The following is a 23,414-nucleotide window of genomic DNA, read 5'->3' as shown; positions in this document are numbered from 1 at the left end:
CTGTGTGCACGGTGTGCTGACCACCCCAGGCCTCCTGTGTGCACTGGTGTGCTGACCGCTCCGTGCCTGCCCTGTGCACTGGTGTGCTGACCGCCCCAGGCCTCCTGTGTGCACGGTGTGCTGACCGCCCCAGGCCTCCTGTGTGCACTGGTGTGCTGACCGCTCTGTGCCTGCCCTGGTCCCTGTGCACTGGCCCAGTCACCTGGATTGGCTCCATCCCTGTGTTTCTGTCTGGGGCAGACGCAGCAGGGCGGGCCTGGGACGTGCTTCCTGGTGGCTGTGTGGGCACTGTGGGCCTGCCCTCCCACCGTGGCCACTGTACCACGCGTGGCACGTGTTCATCGTGAGTGGACGGTCATGATCATTTTCTGGGCAGGGACTGGGCACTTTTGTCCCGTATTTTCTTCTGAATTCTCCGTGGTTTGCATTTTGTGTTTGGACCTTTGACGCACTGTAGGTGAATTTCTCAGGCTGCCTTTCACACCCCTGTCACCAATCCGATCTGTGTTCTGTCAGGGGTCCCGGCCCCTGCAGCACCTTGGATCTGTCTCCGATCTGACCCTGCGTTCTGTTATCCTAGCTTCAGGTCATGAGCTCCTCTCCACCCAGAGGAGGGCTGTGTGCAGCTTCCTTGTGGTCCTGCTGTGAGCGCAGGCTCTGCCCGCAGCGCCTCCTCCGTCTCTTAGAGGCAGGGAAGCCACTGTACGCCTCCTGGACAGCTGGCAGTGAGAGCAGAGGACATGACGTCCATAACAAGATGAGGGGCGCTGGCCGGCCAGCCCAGACGGCAGGGACGGCCATTGGTGAGAGGTGAGTTCTAGACTGGCATGGGCACAGGGCCTTCTGCCTCTGAGACCCTGCTCGTGAAGAACCCCACTGGGCTGGGGTACAGTTCAGTGCTGCACGTTTATCCAGGCCTGTGTGGCGCTATGGGTTTGATCCCCAACACCATGAAAGCACAGCATCGCCTCTGTAAACATGCACAGCACCATCGGTCGGCACGGCGATCTCACCTGCTTCATGAGCAAATGTCCCCTTTCATGGCCTTAAGAGTCTGAGTTGCCTGTGGCACTGAGGGGATCTGAGCCCCAGGCCGCCGCGGGCCCAGCAGGCCCACCCGGGCCACCCCCAGCTCTGCAGGCCGCATCTAGGGCTCTGCCTAGATGCTCCGCATCTGCAGCTCTCTCCCAGGTGTTCCCTTCCCTCTCTCTGGCTGGTGATGGGGAGGGGGTAGTGGTGCAGTGTTTTAGTTCGGCATCTACCTGCCCTTCCTGTGTACCACTAGCGTGCCTTCGTTTCTGTCGGTCTCACCTCTAGAGAGGTTTCCCTCCACTGGTTCTGTGCAGGCCCCTGGGGGCCGGCCCTGCGCCTCTTCCCTGGCCTCATGCAGAAGCATGTTACACAACACAGCCTCTGCCCTGATTCAGGGACAGCTGGAGCTCCATGTTTCTGTTGACAGGGTGGCACGACATCCCATCCTATCCCACTGGGACATTGTCCAGTGGGCAGCTGTGTGCCACCACCGCCGCAGCATGTGCCTGCACCAGGCTCACGTGCCCGGAGGGAGCTGCGGAGCTGGAGTGGAAAAGGAGTCAAAGGGAGGGGTGGGGAGGAGGAGAGCAGGAGTAGGAGGGAGGGGTGAGGAGGAGAGCTGGGGTCAGAGGAGGGGTGAGGAGAGGAGAGCTGGGGTCAGAGGAGGGGTGAGGAGGAGGAGAGCTGGGGTCAGAGGAGGGGTGAGGAGAGGAGAGCTGGGGTCAGAGGAGGGGTGAGGAGAGGAGAGCTGGGGTCAGAGGAGGGGTGAGGAGAGGAGAGCTGGGGTCAGAGGAGGGGTGAGGAGGAGGAGAGCTGGGGTCAGAGGAGGGGTGAGGAGAGCTGGGGTCAGAGGAGGGGTGAGGAGAGGAGAGCTGGGGTCAGAGGAGGGGTGAGGAGAGCTGGGGTCAGAGGAGGGGTGAGGAGAGCTGGGGTCAGAGGAGGGGTGAGGAGAGGAGAGCTGGGGTCAGAGGAGGGGTGAGGAGAGCTGGGGTCAGAGGAGGGGTGAGGAGAGCTGGGGTCAGAGGGGTGAGGAGGAGGAGAGCTGGGGTCAGAGGAGGGGTGAGGAGGAGGAGAGCTGGGGTCAGAGGAGGGGTGAGGAGAGCTGGGGTCAGGAGGGGTGAGGAGAGCTGGGGTCAGAGGAGGGGTGAGGAGAGGAGAGCTGGGGTCAGGAGGGGTGAGGAGAGGAGAGCTGGGGTCAGAGGAGGGGTGAGGAGAGGAGAGCTGGGGTCAGAGGAGGGGTGAGGAGAGCTGGGGTCAGGAGGGGTGAGGAGAGCTGGGGTCAGGAGGGGTGAGGAGAGCTGGGGTCAGGAGGGGTGAGGAGAGCTGGGGTCAGGAGGGGTGAGGAGAGCTGGGGTCAGGAGGGGTGAGGAGAGCTGGAGTCAGGAGGGGTGAGGAGAGGAGAGCAGGAGTTGGAGGGAGGGGTGAGGAGGAGGAGGAAGCCGCTCAGGCCTGTGGAGTGCTGGGGTGGCCTTGCTGGGCTGGCGTGGGCAGCGGGTCCAGGCGTGGCTGGTCAGGTCTGCACTGGGCCTGCGTGTGGAAGAGGAGTTGGCTCCCCTGGAGTCCTGTGTCCAGGGCAGGGCTGGGGTGAGGGCCGCTGCTGGGGGCCGGCCTCCACAGCCTAACGAGCGCATGGAACTGCTCTGCACGGCTTCGGTCTCCCTCGCCACTGCTGGCCAGATGGGCTTTGCCCCGCAGCCCCGTCCTCCTGGCGCCGAGTGCCCCTGCTTCACCGGCCATCCCAGGCTGAGGGCACCTGGCACACACTCTGCTACAGGCCCAGGGCCGGATGGGGTGGGATAACAGGGCGTACCACACGACTGACCTTGAGGGCGTTCTGGTGGCCGTGGAGCTGGTCATGGTGTGCAGGCCTGCAGGTGGCAGGAGGCTTGCTGGCTCGCTCCTTAGCTTCTTGGGGAGGTCCATGCCGACCGGAGACAGTGCGTAGACGGGGATCTGGGCTCCCTGGGAGGGGGCGCAGGTACAGCTGTGTGGAAGCAGCGGTCAGTGGCTGGCCGTGGCTGGCCTTGGGCGCAGGCCCTGCCACAGAAGCCGCGCGGGAGACCCATTCGGGGGCTCAGATATGCCACCACAGGCCTCCCCCGGAGCTGTGTGCAGTGTGTCTAGTGTGGTGAGCCTTAGAGGACTGGTGTGTGCCGTGGACAGGGCCGCAGCGTGGAGGCTGTGAGATGCTCGGACCAGGCGCCACGCTCGGCCTTTACTTACCTGGATGGAGGGAGATGTGCGTGGTAATGGCCGGAACCGGCACACAGGCCAGGACGCACATCTGCCCAGCAGCCCCTGCCCCCCACTTCTGGCTGTGCATGGGGGCACAGCGGGGTGGTGTCGCAGGCACGCTGACCCTCCGCGGCGGCCAGACCCCCTCCCCCACATGCCCGGGCCGCGCCGCTTTGATCTGCTCAGCCTCAGCTCAACACCACCTCTCATCACAGCTCCCGTGGGCTGCCGCAGGAGCCCAGGGCCGGCGAGGGCCGGGCGGGCTCCATCTGCAGATCAGACTCAGCCCAAGTCTACACTGCAGCCCCCGGAGAAGAGGAGCCCCGAGGCTCACCTTCCAGATGAAGCACCCACCCGCCAGGCCGCCCTCCGTGACCGCCCATGGATCATGTGCTGGAATGCGTGTCAGGTGCCGTGATGGAGAGCCAGGCACAGCCGTAATTCTCAGCCCCCCCTCCCTGCCCACGCCTGCCAGCTCCTCCGCAGGTTTGCGGGGCGGCGAAGATGCCCTTCGCAGAGTCCCGCACCAGTGCTTCTCAAGGTCAGTGTGGGCCGAGGCGGCCCTGGCCGTGGAGCCCCTCCTAGGCCCTGTGCCTTTGGGTGCCAGGCAGATAGCTCTAGAAACGCCCGTGGGTGATTCATCATGTCTGACAGTGGAAGAGCTTGAGTTTGCTGCGCTTGTTGAAGAACGCTTTAATCCTCGGCTCAGAAAATGACCAAGACCTTTTCTTAAGTGTGTGCCGGTCCTGAGGCTTGAACCAGGGCTGGCTTTGAAACAGAATCCTCACATCTCGGCCTCTTGCATGACTAGGATTACAGGCGTGAGCCTCCGGCACCCAGCAGCCCTGGAGTGGTCCAGGTGAGCTGGAGGAGGAAGAGGTGCACCTCTGGCTCCGGCTGAGCGCTATCATCTGAAGCATGGCCGGGGCTGCCTGACTTCAGGTCTGCAGAGTGCTGGTGGCTTCAGCAGAAGGCAGCAGCCGGTTGGGCCCACAGGGTTGCTCCCAGCTGAGGCTTGTAGCATGGTTTGCACTCTATCAGGCATGCAGTTGTGTGGTCAGTGACTCTTAAGTTCCGTCCAGAGACTGGCCTGGCCTGGAGAAGGCAGCCAGATCAGAGCAGCGCACTGTCCCTGGCTGAGTCTTGCTGTGTGCAGCAGGCCGGGCTGTGAGCATAGTGCCCCATGCTGAGCAGGGCCTGGCGGAGGAAGGACTCTGAAGTCAGCCTTTGGGGGATGGGGTTGAAGGCTCAGACAGGAACTCTGGGTTCAGGAGGGGGGTGGCGCTCCCCCCTGCTCCTGCCCTGTGAGCAGCCCTCTTGGAGGTGCTGAAATTTGTTGGCTGACCCCTGCCGTGGGTTTCAGCTGAACAACATCCACAGCCCCATTGTGACTGTCCATCCCATGGGACCGTGGCCAGGGTACCTCCCAGCACTAGCTCCTGAGGGGCAGGCCGTCTGGGACGGCCTCACTGGGAGGCTGGGCCCCCTCTGCGGGCAGCATGGGCCCAGGGACATGGCTTGCTGGCTGGCTGGTGCTCCCTGGCTGTCCTGGCTGGAAAACCTCCAGGTCCTTGGAGGCGAGGCGTGGAAGAGCTGGGAGGAGTGATCCGGAAGTGGAATTCATTCCCTTGCCGGCAAGGTGCAGGCTTGGGGCAGGGCTGCGTGGGGAAGAGCTGGGCTTGGCACTGGGGAGCCCAGGCTCGGGGCACGCAGGGCTGCGTGGGGAAGAGCTGGGCTTGGCACTGGGGAGCCCAGGCTCGGGGCACGTAGGGACAGCCCTAGCTGGACCCAGCACTGGGGAGCCCAGGCCCGGGGCACGCAGGGCTCTGTGGGGAAGAGCTGGGTCCAGCACCGGGGAGCCCAGGCCCGGGGCACGCAGGGCTGAGTGGGGAAGAGCTGGGCCCGGCACCAGGGAGCCCAGGCTCGGGGCACACGGGGACAGCGCTAGCTGGGCCCGGCACCGGGGAGCCCAGGCTCGGGGCACACGGGGACAGCGCTAGCTGGGCCCGGCACCGGGGAGCCCAGGCTCGGGGCACGCGGGGACAGCGCTAGCTGGACCCGGCACTGGGGAGCCCAGGCCCGGGGCACGCAGGGCTGAGTGGGGAAGAGCTGGGTCCAGCACCGGGGAGCCCAGGCTCGGGGCACGCAGGGCTCCGTGGGGAAGAGCTGGGTCCAGCACCGGGGAGCCCAGGCCCGGGGCACACAGGGCTGAGTGAGGAAGAGCTGGGCCCGGCACCAGGGAGCCCAGGCTCGGGGCACACGGGGACAGCGCTAGCTGGGCCCGGCACTGGGGAGCCCAGGCTCGGGGCACGCAGGGCTCTGTGGGGAAGAGCTGGGTCCAGCACCGGGGAGCCCAGGCTCGGGGCATGTGGGGACAGCCCTAGCTGGACCCAGCACCGGGTCGCCCAGGCTCGGGGCACGCAGAGCTCTGTGGGGAAGAGCTGGGTCCAGCACCGGGTCGCCCAGGCTCGGGGCACGCAGGGCTCTGTGGGGAAGAGCTGGGTCCAGCACCGGGTCGCCCAGGCTCGGGGCACGCAGGGCTCTGTGGGGAAGAGCTGGGTCCAGCACCGGGTCGCCCAGGCTCGGGGCATGCAGGGCTGAGTGGGGAAGAGCTGGGCCTGGCACCGGGGGAGCCCAGGCTCGGGGCACGCGGGGACAGCGCTAGCTGGGCCCGGCACCGGGGAGCCCAGGCTCGGGGCACGCAGGCACAGCGCTAGCTGGGTCTGGCACCGGGGGAGCCCAGGCTCGGGTCACGTGGGGACAGCGCTAGCTGGGCTCTTGGAAATCCAGGTTCACAGGTGCACGTGCAAGTTGGTGCCTTTGTCCTATGGATAGGAGGCCCAAGACCCCGGGATAGGTGGCCGGCGGGCAGCCAGCGGGTGGGTGGGTGGGTGGGTGGGTGGATGGGCGGGCAGGTGGGTGGGAGTGATCAGAATTCTGCGTCCCGGACCCTGCTCCTGTGGATGCTGTTTGGTTTTACTTTTAACTGAACACAATATTTAGAAACAGTTGAACTGTCAGAAAAGTTGAAAGAAGGCGAGAACTTGCGCCGCTCCCGTCTCCCTCTTGATGAAGTTTGTAGATGGTTGCGCGTGGTGACGCTGCCAGCACGTTTCTGTTAGCAAAGGCTGAAGCTTAGGGTTCACTTTGTGGACTGCGTTCCCCTGCTACTTCCTGGGCGCCTGGCCACACGGTGCGCGGGCTTGCACACCGTGCGCGGGCCTGCACCGGGACGCCGGCCCCCTTGGATTTGGGAGGCCCTGCTGCGTCCGGTCTGAGCGGAACATTTCCTGTTCTCTGCTTCCTGCGTCTCGCGGCTCTGGCCAGCAGCCCCCGAGCATCTATGGGAGGTGACCACTCCGGACCACAGGTTTGGACTCAGCTGAAGTCAGATGAGCAGCATGGATGCAGCTGTGGCCCCAGTGCCGGCCCACATCCTGGCGGCCAGGCCCGTGGATTCTAGAAGGCTCTGAGGCAGGGACTGGCCTACCTATGATACGTACTGAGTTGGACATGGAGGTGGAAGAGAGTGAACATAGGGTGGGCATTGGGCAGGCGCTGGGTGGCATCGGTTTGGGTGACGGTAGGTAGAGAATGAGAGGAGGCGCTGGATGGCGCTGGGTAAATATTAGGGCGGGTCTTAAATGGATATTGGGGAGGCGAGGTGTGCAGTGGGGGCCAACGCCGCTGAAGCTCTTCCCCACCCCCACTGTGTCCCCACCGGCCTGCACCGGCCCCGGCCAGCCTGGGCCGGGGTGAGTGGAGGCAGGAGAGGGAAGGCACTTTGTTCTGTGGGGTTGTTAGGACTTCGAACTCCCATTTCCAGGCCTCACAGATTTCTGTGCCGCTGCTAATGACTCTCCCAGCTGGGCCCGAGCCAGAGCTCCAGCGCTGGGACGTCACTGTAATGAGCCACCTCCCTCCGGCTGGCCCGCGGCCATCATTAGCTTCCCGGGAACGGGTGGCCGCACACTGCCGGCTTCCCCTCTCGTCTCTTCTCCGGTGCTGAAGCCCATCTGCTGTCCTGTGTCATTAGGGGTGGCAGGGCGCCATTCCACGTTCCGACGAGGACAGGCATTAGCTGTGACCATGGGGCCGCCTCGCCCGCAGGGCTGTGCCTGGCTCTGTGACCGCAATCTCGCCAGCTTCCCCCACGCAGGAAAGATGGCCTCCGCATGGTACGACCAGGGCTCAGCCCGGCCACATCCGGGAGGTGTCCTGTAGCCCTGCCTTGAGGCCCTCCCGGTCCAGCAGATGGCCATGTCCCTGAGCCCCGGCCCTGCCCACCCAGGGCACAGCTGTGTCCCTGAGCCTCAGCTGGCCCTCCTGGGCTTTTGGACCTGGAACTTCCTTTTTGCCATGCATGTGTGGTTTGTTTTGAAAGCAGGAGTAGCAAACAGGTCACTTATCTCCTGACAACAGGACCCAAACCTAAGTAGAGAACTTCAAGAATGTTTTCTGCTCAGTGGCTGGTTTATCTTCCACTGTCGAGGCTGATAGCCCCTTCCACTTTTTGATGTTGCTATGATGGTTTTAGGAGATCTAGACATGGTTTTTTATAGTGTGAAAAAGAAAAATAGAACTGAATATATGATAATGATGAATCCTTTGACGTCAGTGTCTAGCATTGCTTCTAAGCATGAGTTATTGCATAATAATTCATGCCCTGTTGTGTCTTACTGCTTAATAAGCGTATGGAAAATGGCTATGCTGGAATTGCCTTCATATTGTTTTGGTGCTGTCTAATCGTCCTGTGTGCTGGATGCGCTGGAGGCCTGACCGATGGAGCCAGCACGGCCCCCAGGAGCCGTCATGGGCCGTACGCACAGGGCCGGGGGAGAATGCTCTGCTGACATGAACTTTTCCCATGGAAAAGAGCGGCTTCTGTGTGGAAGCTCCTCTGTCCTTCCCTGTCAGTGTGCACTCCACAGACTTGGATCCAAGCTGACGGCACCCCTCAGGTGAACGGCCTTGCACGCTTGTTTGGGTGTGCACAGGACCAGCCTGGCAGAGCAAGGGTTGCTCAGGCGGTCATCACCCGGGGTCTGGCCACGCCCTGCCTGCGTTGGGGTGAGCGCCGCGCCTCGGCCCTGTGACCGTGAGCTGAGCCGCAGGCCGTGCTGGCTCACCTGGGTGCCACACACCCAGCTGGCGGTGGGGGCGGGGACTGCAAGATCCCACGTGTGACTCGTGACTTGCACGGTGACTCGGGAGACGGTGGGAGCGGTGTAGGAGGGACAGGTCAGTGTGAGGTGTACGGCTGTGCTGTTCTGGACTGTTCTAGAAGTAGAAGCTGAAACATTTCCTCAGCAGCTTGGAGCGGTGGTCTTTTCCGTGTGGGCTGGAGCGAGTGGCTGGTGGAAGGCTTCCGGGGGGGGTGCTTTGTGGTCACAGGAGCCAGCTGTCCCCGGTCATCAGCTAGCCGGGCTTGGGGAGAAGGCACAGGGGCCAGCCTCACGGGGTCGGCCCGTCCTGCCCCTCGGCCACTTTCTTCCCGGGTGACACAGATCACTTCGGGGCCTCCAGGGGCTGGTGTGCCACGCTGGGAAGTCCGCCCACTGTGGCAGGCTTTTTCAGCCTTACTACTTCCTGGGTCGCTGGTGAGGCCCCGCCCACCACGCTCAGTCCTCTCTGGGGGCTGCTGTCGGGAGAGCCTGGGCGTTAGAGACGGTAGCAGCGACCGGCTGGTGCGGTGCCCGGGGCACATTCCTGGAAGAGGACAGGGCGAGGCTGGGCCAGCTCTGGGGAGTGGCTTCCCGGGACGCCCCTGCAGCTGTGGCCAGCTCTGGGGAGCGGCTTCCCGGGACGCCCCTGCAGCCATGGCCAGCTCTGGGGACGGGACGCCCCTGCAGCCGTGGCCAGCTCTGGGGAGCGGTTTCCTGGGACGCCCTGCAGCCGTGGCCAGCTCTGGGGAGCGGCTTCCTGGGAACACCTCTGCAGCCGTGGCCAGCTCTGGGGAGCAGCTTCCCGGGACGCCCTGCAGCCGTGGCCAGCTCTGGGGACGGGACGCCCCTGCAGCCGTGGCCAGCTCTGGGGACGGGACGCCCCTGCAGCCGTGGCCAGCTCTGGGGACGGGACGCCCCTGCAGCCGTGGCCAGCTCTGGGGACGGGACGCCCCTGCAGCCGTGGCCAGCTCTGGGGAGCGGCTTCCCGGGACGCCCCTGCAGCCGTGGCCAGCTCTGGGGACGGGACACCCCTGCAGCCGTGGCCAGCTCTGGGGAGCGGTTTCCCGGGAACACCTCTGCAGCCGTGGCCAGCTCTGGGGACGGGACGGCCCTGCAGCCGTGGCCAGCTCTGGGGAGCGGTTTCCCGGGACGGCCCTGCAGCCGTGGCCAGCTCTGGGGAGCGGTTTCCCGGGACTCCCTGCAGCCGTGGCCAGCTCTGGGGAGCGGTTTCCCGGGACGCCCTGCAGCTGTGGCCAGCTCTGGGGAGCGGTTTCCCGGGACAGCCCTGCAGCCGTGGCCAGCTCTGGGGACGGGACAGCCCTGCAGCCGTGGCCAGCTCTGGGGACGGGACGGCCCTGCAGCCGTGGCCAGCTCTGGGGAGCGGCTTCCCGGGACGCCCTGCAGCCGTGGCTCACTGCCCCCTCCCCCTCAGGAGTTTTGGTTTGTGTTTGCAGTAGCTGCTGTGTGCAGATGTTTGTAGAAGCACAGGTTACCTGGAGGTTGACTCACTTTATTGTTAATTCAGACAGACAGAGCTCTGCTCAGTTCAAGTGGTGGAGACAGCACACTTCATGGGGCTTCTGTGCGCATGGCCAGAGTCCTGGACACAGGCAGACACTGGACGCAGCCTCCCGGGAGCCTGCTGGGCTGTGACGGGCCGCAGGCTTTGCACACGGCCGGTGCTGCGCCCTCTGCAGGCCTGTGGAAGTGAGCCTCCTCCGTCAGGACAGCCGGGTCACCTGTCACCAGTACAGGGTCAGCCAGCATCCACCGGCCAGAGGAGGGCGGTGCCTGTGGCCCAGGTGACGTCCAGACTGCCCACGTAGACCTGTGATGGGGGAGGGGGCGCTGGGTGAGCAGATGTGAAGTCCTACACAGCGCCTGTCGGTGCTCCTGTGTGACAGGTGCTCCTGTGTGACATGAGTGCTCCTGTGTGACATGAGTGCTCCTGTGTGACATGAGTGCTCCCGTGTGACATGAGTGCTCCTGTGTGACATGAGTGCTCCTGTGTGACACGAATGCTCCCATGTGACATGAGTGCTCCTGTGTGACATGAGTGCTCCTGTGTGACACGGTGCTCCTGTGTGACATGAGTGCTCCTGTGTGACATGAGTGCTCCTGTGTGACAGGTGCTCCTGTGTGACATGAGTGCTCCCGTGTGACATGAGTGCTCCTGTGTGACATGAGTGCTCCTGTGTGACATGAGTGCTCCTGTGTGACACGAGTGCTCCTGTGTGACACGAGTGCTCCCGTGTGACACGAGTGCTCCCGTGTGACATGAGTGCTCCTGTGTGACATGAGTGCTCCTGTGTGACATGAGTGCTCCTGTGTGACATGAGTGCTCCTGTGTGACAGGTGCTCCCGTGTGACATGAGTGCTCCCGTGTGACATGAGTGCTCCCGTGTGACATGAGTGCTCCTGTGTGACATGAGTGCTCCTGTGTGACATGAGTGCTCCCGTGTGACATGAGTGCTCCTGTGTGACAGGTGCTCCCGTGTGACATGAGTGCTCCCGTGTGACATGAGTGCTCCCGTGTGACACGAGTGCTCCCGTGTGACACGAGTGCTCCCGTGTGACACGAGTGCTCCCGTGTGACACGAGTGCTCCCGTGTGACATGAGTGCTCCCGTGTGACATGAGTGCTCCCGTGTGACATGAGTGCTCCCGTGTGACATGAGTGCTCCCGTGTGACATGAGTGCTCCCGTGTGACATGAGTGCTCCCGTGTGACATGAGTGCTCCCGTGTGACAGGTGCTCCCGTGTGACATGAGTGCTCCCGTGTGACATGAGTGCTCCCGTGTGACATGAGTGCTCCCGTGTGACATGAGTGCTCCCGTGTGACACGGTGCTCCCGTGTGACATGAGTGCTCCCGTGTGACATGAGTGCTCCCGTGTGACATGAGTGCTCCCGTGTGACATGAGTGCTCCCGTGTGACATGAGTGCTCCCGTGTGACACGGTGCTCCCGTGTGACATGGTGCTGTGTGACACGGTGCTCCTGTGTGACACGGTGCTCCTGTGTGACATGAGTGCTCCCGTGTGACACGGTGCTCCCGTGTGACATGAGTGCTCCCGTGTGACACGAGTGCTCCCGTGTGACACGAATGCTCCCGTGTGACATGAGTGCTCCTGTGTGACATGAGTGCTCCTGTGTGACATGAGTGCTCCTGTGTGACATGAGTGCTCCCATGTGACATGAGTGCTCCCGTGTGACATGAGTGCTCCTGTGTGACATGAGTGCTCCCGTGTGACAGGTGCTCCCGTGTGACATGAGTGCTCCCGTGTGACATGAGTGCTCCCGTGTGACATGAGTGCTCCCGTGTGACATGAGTGCTCCCGTGTGACACGGTGCTCCCGTGTGACATGAGTGCTCCCGTGTGACATGAGTGCTCCCGTGTGACATGAGTGCTCCCGTGTGACATGAGTGCTCCCGTGTGACACGGTGCTCCCGTGTGACATGGTGCTGTGTGACACGGTGCTCCTGTGTGACACGGTGCTCCTGTGTGACATGAGTGCTCCTGTGTGACACGGTGCTCCCGTGTGACATGAGTGCTCCCGTGTGACATGAGTGCTCCCGTGTGACACGAATGCTCCCGTGTGACATGAGTGCTCCTGTGTGACATGAGTGCTCCTGTGTGACATGAGTGCTCCTGTGTGACATGAGTGCTCCCATGTGACATGAGTGCTCCTGTGTGACATGAGTGCTCCTGTGTGACATGAGTGCTCCCGTGTGACATGAGTGCTCCTGTGTGACATGAGTGCTCCTGTGTGACATGAGTGCTCCTGTGTGACATGAGTGCTCCCGTGTGACACGGTGCTCCTGTGTGACATGAGTGCTCCTGTGTGACATGAGTGCTCCTGTGTGACATGAGTGCTCCTGTGTGGCACAGTGCTCCTGTGTGACATGGTGCTGTGTGGCACAGTGCTCCTGTGTGACACGGTGCTCCTGTGTGACACAGTGCTCCTGTGTGACATGAGTGCTCCTGTGTGACATGAGTGCTCCTGTGTGACATGAGTGCTCCCATGTGACATGAGTGCTCCTGTGTGACACGGTGCTCCCATGTGACATGAGTGCTCCTGTGTGACACGGTGCTCCCATGTGACATGAGTGCTCCTGTGTGACATGAGTGCTCTGTGTGACATGAGTGCTCCTGTGTGACACGGTGCTCCCATGTGACATGAGTGCTCCTGTGTGACATGAGTGCTCCTGTGTGACATGAGTGCTCCTGTGTGACATGAGTGCTCCCGTGTGACATGAGTGCTCCTGTGTGACACGGTGCTCCCATGTGACATGACTGCTCCTGTGTGACATGAGTGCTCCTGTGTGACATGAGTGCTCCCGTGTGACATGAGTGCTCCTGTGTGACATGGTGCTGTGTGACACGGTGCTCCTGTGTGACATGAGTGCTCCTGTGTGACATGAGTGCTCCTGTGTGGCACAGTGCTCCTGTGTGACATGGTGCTGTGTGACACAGTGCTCCTGTGTGAGCCCTCCCGGCATGAACGCATGAATGTGCTCACAGAGCCTGGGGCCTGGTTGGCTTTCCTGACTGACTGTCTCTCAGTGTCACCTCACATCCTCACCAAGGAAAAGCTGGAATCCCTGGGTCGGGAGGAGGCCGTGGGGGAAGGGAAGCCGGGAGTGGACGTGGGTCCGGGGTTGTGGGAGGCCCCTGTGGACGTGGAGGCGGTGTGAAGGGTGAGCACAGCTAGAGAAGAGTGGGTAAATGGATGGGAGGCAAATGCTGCGTGAGGCGCACGCTGTGTGGTCCTGACTGGTCACAGGGCTGTGATGGTGGACCGCGTGGCAGACAGTGCTGCAGCTCGCAGCTGCTCTGTGAGGGGCCTGTGTGGTTGAGCCCAAGGCCCTGGGCATCGTGGTAGGGTTGAACCCATGGTCCCGGAGCCTGTAGTGGGGTGCGGTGAGGGCCCTGGGTGCCCATGGTGGGGTGCCAAGGGCGATGGGCGCCGTGGTCGGCGTGGCAAGGCCTGTGGGTGCCGTGGTTGGTCATGGCAAGGTCCGTGGGTGCCGTGGTCGGCGTGGCAAGGTCCGTGGGTGCCGTAGTTGGTCATGGCAAGGCCCGTGGGTGCCGTGGTTGGTGTGGCAAGGCCCGTGGGTGCCGTGGGCGGCGTGGCAAAGGTGATGGGTGCCGTGGGCGGCGTGGCAAGGGCGGTGGGTGCCGTGGTCAGCGTGGCAAGGCCCGTGGGTGCCGTGGTTGGTCATGGCAAGGGCGGTGGGTCCCGTGGTCAGCGTGGCAAGGGTGGTGGGTCCCGTGGTCGGCGTGGCAAGGACGGTGGGTGCCGTGGTCGGTGTGGCAAGGGCAGTGGGTGCTGTAGTTGGCGTGGCAAGGGTGGTGGGTCCCGTGGTCGGCGTGGCAAGGGCGGTGGGTGCCGTGGTTGGCGTGGCAAGGGCGGTGGGTGCTGTGGTTGGCGTGGCAAGGGCAGTGGGTGCTGTAGTTGGTGTGGCAAGGGTGTGGGTCCCATGGTTGGCATGGCAAGGGTGGTGGGTGCCGTGGTTGGCGTGACAAGGCCCGTGGGTGCCGTGGTTGGCATGGCAAGGGCGGTGGGTGCTGTAGTTGGCGTGGCAAGGGTGGTGGGTCCCGTGGTCGGCGTGGCAAGGGTGGTAGGTGCCGTCGTCGGCGTGGCAAGGGCGGTGGGTGCCGTGGTTGGCGTGTCAAGGCCCGTGGGTGCTGTGGTCGGCGTGACAAGGGCAGTGGGCACCTGTGTTCTGGTGCAGTGAGGACCTGACTTCACGCTCCTTCCAGAAAAGCCTGGCATCTCCTGACGCCTGTCCCTGGCCATCATGGCTTCCATGCTGTGCTCAGTAGACAAAGCCAATCAAACACTGGCCATCCGGTGACAACTGGTCTACCCAAAGGAGGGCTGTCTGCAAAGGGCTGTTTGCACTGGGGTGTAGGATCTGAACCCAGGGCCCTGCCTCCTTGAGGCGCCATGGTGGAACTGGGGAGGAAGCTGGAGACGGACCCGGGTGCTCTGCTCCTTGAAGCTGCTTTGTGCCTGCAAAATAACAGCCCCGGTGCCCGGGAGAGCCGGGGCCGGCGGTGCTGGAGTCCGGCTCTGGGTGCTGAGCACGGCGGCCTGCGTGCTGTGGAAAGCAGGCAGAGCGAGGCCCCTGTGCCCAGACCCTTGCTTGGGGCGTGCAGTGAGGTGTGGGGCTCCCCGAGTGCGGGCTGGCGCCACCTGCCATCTTCCCGGCAGTCGCCCGGTTCAACCCTCAAGGGACATCAATCCTGCATGACCTTCATACTCCCTACCGCAGGGCTGAGTGTGCCTTCTGAGATACGCAAGATGCTGCCTGTGATTAAACCCAAGAGGGATTAAGGTGAGCCACTCCTTCATTTAAACTTGGCTGTGGGCTGGGATTGAAAGTGCTCGAAGGGGCAGGGGGCCAAGCCATGCTGTGCTTCCGGAATCGACCGCCTGCAGTGCGAGCTGGAGCCCCAGTCAGAGGCCGCAGTCCTGGTCCTCTCAGACAGAGCTGGATGGGGGAGGATGGAGATGGAGCCTCAGCCGGGAGCTGTGCTTGGTCTGGGGGACCAGGTCCCTCCCCACAGTAGAGCCCCCTCTGCAGAGCCTAGCATGCGTGAGGCCCTGGGCTGCCGCTCAGGCAGGAGGAAAACATCCTCTGAATCCTTCCTCCTAAGCCCACACCACCACCTCCTGCTCCTGCTCCTGCTCCTCCTCCTCCCCCTCCTCCTCCTCCCCTTCCTCCTCCTCCTCCCCTTCTTCCTCTTCCCCTTCCTCCTCCTCCTCCTCCTCCTCCTCCCCCTCCTCCTCCTCCCCTTCCTCCTCCTCCTCCCCTTCTTCCTCTTCCCCTTCCTCCTCCTCCTCCTCCCCTTCCTCCTCTTCCCCTTCTTCCTCCTCCTCCTCCTCCTCCTCCTCCTCCTCTTTACCTGTCCTTGTGAGTGAGCTTGAGGAGGAGAAGGGGGGGGTATGCCCACGTTTTTATTTCCCCTGGTGTTTTTGTATGAGCATTTCTTTGTCATTATCAGGAAAACAACCTCTACTCTGCCTTAGTGCAGGTGGGGCTGTGGGCTGTGGAGAGGGCTGGTGGGGTCTGGGCTGTGGAGAGGGCTGGTGGGGTCTGGGCTGTGGAGAGGGCTGGTGGGTCTGGGCTGTGGTCAGGGCTGGTGGGTCTGGGCTGTGGAGAGGGCTGGTGGGGCTGTGGAGAGGGCTGGTGGGGTCTGGGCTGTGGAGAGGGCTGGTGGGGGTCGGGGCTGTGGAGAGGGCTGGTGGGGGTCTGGGCTGTGGAGAGGGCTGGTGGGGTCTGGCTGTGGAGAGGGGCTGGTGGGGTCTGGGCTGTGGAGAGGGGCTGGGTGGGGTCTGGGCTGTGGAGAGGGCTGGTGGGGTCGGGGCTGTGGAGAGGGCTGGTGGGGGTCCTGGGCTGTGGAGAGGGCTGGTGGGGTCTGGCTGTGGAGAGGGCTGGTGGGGCTGTGGAGAGGGCTGGTGGGGTCTGGGCTGTGGAGAGGGCTGGTGGGGTCGGGGCTGTGGAGAGGGCTGGTGGGGTCTGGGCTGTGGTCAGGGCTGGTGGGGGTCTGGGCTGTGGAGAGGGCTGGTGGCTCTGGGCTGTGGAGAGGGCTGGTGGGCTCTGGCTGTGGTCAGGGCTGGTGGGGTCTGGGCTGTGGAGAGGGCTGGTGGGGGTCTGGGCTGTGGTGAGGGCTGGTGGGGTCTGGGCTGTGGAGAGGGCTGGTGGGGTCGGGGCTGTGGTGAGGGCTGGTGGGGTCTGGGCTGTGGTCAGGGCTGGTGGGGTCTGGGCTGTGGAGAGGGCTGGTGGGGTCTGGGCTGTGGAGAGGGCTGGTGGGGGTCGGGGCTGTGGTCAGGGTTGGTGGGGGTCTGGGCTGTGGAGAGGGCTGGTGGGCTCTGGGCTGTGGAGAGGGCTGGTGGGCTCTGGGCTGTGGTCAGGGCTGGTGGGGTCGGGGCTGTGGAGAGGGCTGGTGGGGTCTGGGCTGTGGAGAGGGCTGGTGGGGGTCGGGGCTGTGGAGAGGGCTGGTGGGGTCGGGGCTGTGGTCAGGGCTGGGTGAGGCTCTGGGCTGTGGAGAGGGCTGGTGGGGGTCTGGGCTGTGGTCAGGGCTGGTGGGGTCTGGCTGTGGAGAGGGCTGGTGGGGCTGTGGAGAGGGCTGGTGGGGTCTGGGCTGTGGAGAGGGCTGGTGGGCTCTGGGCTGTGGAGAGGGCTGGTGGGGTCTGGGCTGTGAGAGGGCTGGTGGGTCTGGGCTGTGGAGAGGGCTGGTGGGGTCGGGGCTGTGGAGAGGGCTGGTGGGGTCTGGGCTGTGGAGAGGGCTGGTGGGGTCGGGGCTGTGGAGAGGGCTGGTGGGGTCTGGGCTGTGGAGAGGGCTGGTGGGGGTCTGGGCTTGTGGTCAGGGCTGGTGGGCTCTGGGCTGTGGAGAGGGCTGGTGGGGTCTGGGCTGTGGAGAGGGCTGGTGGGGCTCTGGGCTGTGGAGAGGGCTGGGTGAGGCTCTGGGCTGTGGAGAGGGCTGGTGGGGTCTGGGCTGTGGTCAGGGCTGGGTGAGGCTCTGGGCTGTGGAGAGGGCTGGTGGGGGTCTGGGCTGTGGTCAGGGCTGGTGGGGTCTGGGCTGTGGAGAGGGCTGGTGGGGCCTGTGGAGAGGGGCTGGTGGGGGTCTGGGCTGTGGAGAGGGCTGGTGGGACTCTGGGCTGTGGAGAGGGCTGGTGGGGTCGGGGCTGTGGAGAGGGTTGGTGGGGTCTGGGCTGTGGAGAGGGCTGGTGGGGGTCTGGGCTGTGGTCAGGGCTGGTGGGCTCTGGGCTGTGGAGAGGGCTGGTGGGGTCTGGGCTGTGGAGAGGGCTGGTGGGGTCTGGGCTGTGGAGAGGGCTGGTGGGGTCTGGGCTGTGGAGAGGGCTGGTGGGGTCTGGGCTGTGGAGAGGGCTGGTGGGGTCGGGGCTGTGGAGAGGGCTGGTGGGGTCGGGGCTGTGGAGAGGGCTGGTGGGGTCGGGGCTGTGGAGAGGGCTGGTGGGGTCGGGGCTGTGGAGAGGGCTGGTGGGGTCGGGGCTGTGGAGAGGGCTGGTGGGGTCGGGGCTGTGGAGAGGGCTGGTGGGGTCTGGGCTGTGGAGAGGGTTGGTGGGGTCTGGGCTGTGGAGAGGGCTGGTGGGGTCTGGGCTGTGGTCAGGGCTGGTGAGGCTCTGGGCTGTGGAGAGGGCTGGTGGGGTCTGGGCTGTGGAGAGGGCTGGTGGGGTCGGGGCTGTGGAGAGGGCTGGTGGGGTCGGGGCTGTGGAGAGGGCTGGTGGGGTCTGGGCTGTGGTCAGGGCTGGTGGGGTCTGGGCTGTGGAGAGGGCTGGTGGGGTCGGGGCTGTGGAGAGGGCTGGTGGGGGTCTGGGCTGTGGAGAGGGCTGGTGAGGGTCTGGGCTGTGGAGAGGGCTGGTGGGGTCTGGGCTGTGGAGAGGGCTGGTGGGGTCTGGGCTGTGGAGAGGGCTGGTGAGGCTCTGGGCTGTGGAGAGGGCTGGTGGGGTCTGGGCTGTGGTCAGGGCTGGGTGAGGCTCTGGGCTGTGGAGAGGGCTGGTGGGGGTCTGGGCTGTGGTCAGGGCTGGTGGGGTCTGGGCTGTGGAGAGGGCTGGTGGGGCTGTGGAGAGGGCTGGTGGGGGTCTGGGCTGTGGAGAGGGCTGGTGGGGTCTGGGCTGTGGAGAGGGCTGGTGGGGGTCTGGGCTGTGGAGAGGGCTGGTGAGGCTCTGGGCTGTGGAGAGGGCTGGTGGGGTCTGGGCTGTGGTCAGGGCTGGGTGAGGCTCTGGGCTGTGGAGAGGGCTGGTGGGGGGTCTGGGCTGTGGTCAGGGCTGGTGGGGTCTGGGCTGTGGAGAGGGCTGGTGGGGCTGTGGAGAGGGCTGGTGGGGGTCTGGGCTGTGGAGAGGGCTGGTGGGGCTCTGGGCTGTGGAGAGGGCTGGTGGGGGTCGGGGCTGTGGAGAGGGTTGGTGGGGTCTGGGCTGTGGAGAGGGCTGGTGGGGGTCTGGGCTGTGGTCAGGGCTGGTGGGCTCTGGGCTGTGGAGAGGGCTGGTGGGGTCTGGGCTGTGGAGAGGGCTGGTGGGCTCTGGGCTGTGGAGAGGGCTGGTGGGGTCTGGGCTGTGGAGAGGGCTGGTGGGGGTCGGGGCTGTGGAGAGGGCTGGTGGGGGTCTGGGCTGTGGAGAGGGCTGGTGGGGGTCTGGGCTGTGGTCAGGGCTGGTGAGGCTCTGGGCTGTGGAGAGGGCTGGTGGGGTCTGGGCTGTGGAGAGGGCTGGTGGGCTCTGGGCTGTGGAGAGGGCTGGTGGGGTCTGGGCTGTGGTCAGGGCTGGTGGGGTCGGGGTTGTGGAGAGGGCTGGGTGAGGGTCTGGGCTGTGGTCAGGGCTGGTGGTGCTCTGCGCTGTGGTCAGGGCTGGTGGGCTCTGGGCTGTGGAGAGGGCTGGTGGGGTCTGGGCTGTGGTCAGGGCTGGTGGGGTCTGGGCTGTGGAGAGGGCTGGGTGAGGCTCTGGGCTGTGGTGAGGGCTGGTGGTGCTCTGCGCTGTGGTCAGGGCTGGTGGGCTCTGGGCTGTGGAGAGGGCTGGCAGGGCTCTGGGTTCCATGCTAGTGCTGTGTGGCTCCCGCCTCCCGCCCAGCTGTGGGCGCATGCAGGCCTGAGTTTTGTGTCTGCCAGCTGCGCTCCAAGCTGCTGTGAGGAATAAGCTACTTACCTTCTCTGTACCTGTCTGCTCATGTTTTGGTCGTGGTCCTGGGGCTTGAACTTGGGGCCTGGGTGCTGTCTCTGAACTCTTGCTTAAAGCCAGTGCCCTAGCACCTGAGCCAAGCTCTGCTTTTGGCTTTTTGGTGGTTGAGTGGAGCTGAGAGTCTCACAGACTTTCCTGCCTGGGCTCAGAACCCCCACCCTCACCTCTCAGCCTCCCGAGTAGCTGGGATGACAGGTGTGAGCCACTGTGTCCCGGCCATGTCTCCATCTTTAAAGTGGAGACGGTGGCATCTGCTGACAGAGGGGTGCCAGGCTTAATGTTGGCACAGGAAAGGCACAGTGCTGCCTGGCACAACCTGGGGTGGGAGGCGTGTGTGTTGGTGTACTAGAGTCATTCCTCGCTCTCACTGGGTGCTGCCACCGACGCCGTGACATTCCATGAGGAAGCCTTTCGCAGGGCATGGCTCGCGCACACGCTCTGTGTGTGTGTGTGTGTGCACACATGCGTGCGTGACCCCGGGGCAGGGGCCTGGCCCGTGTGTGTGTGCGTGCATGCGTGTGTGACCCCAGGGAAGGGCCTGGCCCGTGTGTGTGTGCGCGCATGCGCACGCGTGTGCGTGCATGACCCCGGGGAAGGGCCTGGCCCGTGTGTGTGTGTGTGTGTGTGCATGCATGTGTGCGCGCGTGCGTGACCCCGGGGCAGGGCCTGGCCCGTGTGTGTGTGCGCGCATGCGCATGCGTGTGCGTGCATGACCCCGGGGAAGGGCCTGGCCTGTGTGTGTGTGCGTGCATGCGTGTGTGACCCCGGGGAAGGGCCTGGCCCGTGTGTGTGTGTGTGTGTGTGTGTGTGTGGTGTGCATGTGTGCGCGTGCGTGACCCCGGGGCAGGGCCTGGCCCGTGTGTGTGTGTGTGTGTGTGTGTGCATGCATGTGTGTGTGCGTGCGTGACCCCCGGGGCAGGGCCTGGCCCGTGTGTGTGTGTGTGTGTGTGTGTGTGTGCATGTGTGCGCGCGTGCGTGACCCCGGGGCAGGGCCTGGCCCGTGTGTGTGTGCGCGCATGCGCACGCGTGTGCATGCATGACCCCGGGGAAGAGCCTGGCCCGTGTGTGTGTGCGTGCATGCGTGTGTGACCCCAGGGCAGGGCCTGGCCCGTGTGTGTGTGTGTGTGTGTGTGTGTGTGTGCATGCATGTGTGTGCGCATGCGTGACCCCCGGGGCAGGGCCTGGCCCGTGTGTGTGTGTGTGTGCGTGTGCGCGCGTGCGTGACCCCGGGGCAGGGCCTGGCCCGTGTGTGTGTGTGTGTGTGTGCGTGTGCGTGCGTGTGTGTGTGTGTGCATGCATGTGTGCGCGCATGCGTGACCCCCGGGGCAGGGCCTGGCCCGTGTGTGTGTGTGTGTGTGTGTGTGTGCATGTGTGCGCGCGTGCGTGGCCCCGGGGCAGGGCCTGGCCCGTGTGTGTGTGTGTGTGTGTGTATGTGTGTGCGTGAGTGTGTGTGTGTGTGTGCGTGCGTGTGTGTGTGTGTGCGTGAGTGTGTGTGTGTGTGTGTGTGTGCGTGCGCGAGTGCGTGGCCCCGGGGCAGGGCCTGGCTCTCGGGACAGAGGTCTGTAATTTCCCAGAGCTTGTTGTTGACTGCTGGAGGTGACAGCTCCCCCAGCTTTTTATACCTGCCATAAAGACGGTCTGGTTGCTTTCCCCTGGAGTCGGTGTGTAAGGGCCTGGCCTGTCGCAGAAGCAGAATTCATCTCCACTCTGTGAGGGTCTGGCCTGTGATGGGTTAGTGGTGATTTGTATTTTGTAGTTACTGTTCAAGACTATGAATTTGCATATCGTGACTGCTTCATGATGTGCGTCTGGGCATCTCATGTTAGGTGCGACTCCCCTTCCCTTCACGTTGCTTCTGTGAGAGAACTCCCGCTTCTGCCCCAAAACATGTCCTCTGCCTGGGTGGTGCTTGAATTTTGTTCTTCTTTATCGTGGTGGTTGTTGAGTTACTGCTGCCATTCCTGTACCCTAGCCATAACACCGTGTGTGTGTGTGTGTGTGTGTGTGTGTGTGTGTGTATTCTGACAGGAGTTCACAATGGCAAGGGGCTGTCATGTGAGTTCATGTGCGCACTGTGCAGGGAATTATCTTGAGTGTGTATACTGTGTGTAGTGTGGTATATCTGTGAACAATACAGGGTGATGACGTGCATACACACCGAGGAGGAGGTTACTGTGTGTGTGTGTGTGTACACTAGAAGGTGGTTGTATGTATGAACCATGTCAGGTTGTTGACATGTATGTTTGTGTACCACAGCACAGGGTTGTGCTGTGAGTGTTTGTGTGTTATGCAGGGGATTGTCTTGTTTGTGTGCTGTGCAGGTGTTGTGTATAAGTGAACTATGCAGGATGTTGACATGTATGTATACGCCGAGGAGGAGGTTGCTCTGTGTGTGTGTGTATGTGTGTGTGTGCGCGCGTGCGCATGTGTGTGTGTGCACACACCATGTCAGGTTGTTGTCTGGGGTCTGCACTGCGGTGGAGGGGTGTCATGCATGTGTGTTCACTCTGGTGGGGAGTGGCTGTGTGTGAGCACCGTGGCAGGCATTGGGGTGGGGTGTGTCTGTGTGCATGTGCTTGCTTGCGTATATATCAGGTTGCTGTCTGGGTAGATGCACCCCGGTGTGTGTGTGTGTGTGTGTGTGTGTGTGTGTGTGTGTGTGTGTGTGGTCCCGGGACATAAGGTCTTTCTGTAACCTTTGCTGTGCAGAGTGGCATCTGTGTGGCTAGTGCTCTGCCTGGCCCTTCTGCACAGCGTTGATGGTTGCTGCCGAGGGAGTGCCCTGACTCCCGAGCACAGGGGCTGGGGAACGGCACCGGGGAACCCTCCATGTTTTTGCCTCTCAGGGGTCCAGACTGGGAATGCCTCTGTGAGCGCTGTCCAGCCACTGAGAGCTGACGGACGCACACACAAGCCCTCCATAGTGCGCACGCTGCTCACACACAAATCAGTCTCTCCTCCCTCTGTGAGGAAGACAGAGGGCTACAATCTATTTCCTTCCTTTTGTATATGACTGAATTTCTTGTTCTAAAAGAAAGAGAATTCTCATTTGCTGCCTTAGACCAAGACAGAGAATAGAACCCAAGCACACAGGGTGAGCCCTGGAGATTGCAGAGTGAAGTTCGGGTAACCTCCTGCCACAAATTAAGCGACAGTCCACTTAAACTGCCAACGGCAATCAATTGACGATTGTGCTCGGCGGACGCCGGGAAAGGCACTGGGCAGGACTGAGGGTCTATTAAGTGGAAAGCACTTAGTGCTCCACTCCCGATCTGCGCCGTCCTGGGCCCCGGCCTGCTTTTCTGTGGGAGCTGCTCTGGCTGACCTGCCCCTGAGCGGAATGGCGCCAGGTGCTGGGGGCTCACGCTGTGGGCCAGCTGCACAAGGGCCGTGCGGCCACGAGAGATGCTGGGATTCTCTAAAGCAAGACCCGTGCGGTGAGGGTGGCGGAGGCGCCAGGAGGGTCGGTGCGGCCCGGGCTCTCGGCCTTCCGTCTGGAGCCTTCCGCCCCGCCCCCAGCTCAGCAGAGGCTTCGTGCACAATGGAGAGCCCAGAAATGTTGCTGCGATGACCTGGGGGTCAGCCAGCCTCAGAAGTTACAGACTTCAACAGGCTGGTTAAATATTCCTGAAGACACTTTGACATCTGGCAGAGAACGCTGGTCTTTGTCCCGTAAATTCTCGGTAATTCTGAGCTTGTGGCGAAGGCTGGACCGTGCCCTTCTCTCAGTTTTTTCTTTCTCACCTGTAGGCTTTCTTCATGACTTAAGAATCAAAGCGCGCCAGGCGCCAGTGGCTCACGCCTGTCATCCTAGCTACTCAGGAGGCGGAGATCTGAGGATCGCATGGTTCAAAGCCAGCCCAGGCAGGAAAGTCTGTGAGACTCCTATCTCCAATAAACCACTAGAAAACCGGAAGTGGTGCTGTAGCTCAAGTGGTAGAGTGCTCACCTTGAGCTGAAGAGCTGAGGGACAGCGCCCAGGCCCAGAGTTCAAGCCCCACGACCGACAAAAACAACAACAACAACAAATCCCCCATAGAATCAAAGTGCACCGTCAAGCACTGGGAATAAGAGCGGAGCCCAAAGCGACATTACTGTGGAGAGGAGGAGGTCTTCCACGTGTCCTGGGAGACGGAGGATGCTTTGGGGAGCGTTCCCTCTTGTGGCCTGTGTCACCACACACACACACACACACACACACACACACACACACACACACACACGACCCCTCTCCCTTGCGGAGGGGCCGTGGTGTCCGTGCAGTGGAGCGCAGGATGCAGGGCGCA

General features: G+C 63.3%; 1 protein-coding gene across 1 annotated transcript in view; it reads left to right on the top strand.

Annotated features, from left to right (window-relative positions):
• Positions 1-23,211, top strand: part of Eipr1 (EARP complex and GARP complex interacting protein 1) — a 139,388-nt gene extending 116,177 nt beyond the window's left edge. Inside the window, exons 10-12 of the mRNA XM_042680862.1 lie at positions 2,725-2,731; positions 10,145-10,152; positions 23,201-23,211. The gene's annotated coding sequence lies outside the window, so the exon portion shown is untranslated. The remainder of the gene's footprint in view (positions 1-2,724; positions 2,732-10,144; positions 10,153-23,200) is intronic.
• Positions 23,212-23,414: the final 203 nt, after the last annotated feature.

This window comes from Dipodomys spectabilis, unplaced genomic scaffold (assembly GCF_019054845.1).
Source record: "Dipodomys spectabilis isolate Male_0828 unplaced genomic scaffold, ASM1905484v1 ptg000066l, whole genome shotgun sequence".
Lineage (NCBI taxonomy): Eukaryota > Metazoa > Chordata > Mammalia > Rodentia > Heteromyidae > Dipodomys > Dipodomys spectabilis.
This window is presented reverse-complemented; position numbering and strand designations above follow the sequence as displayed.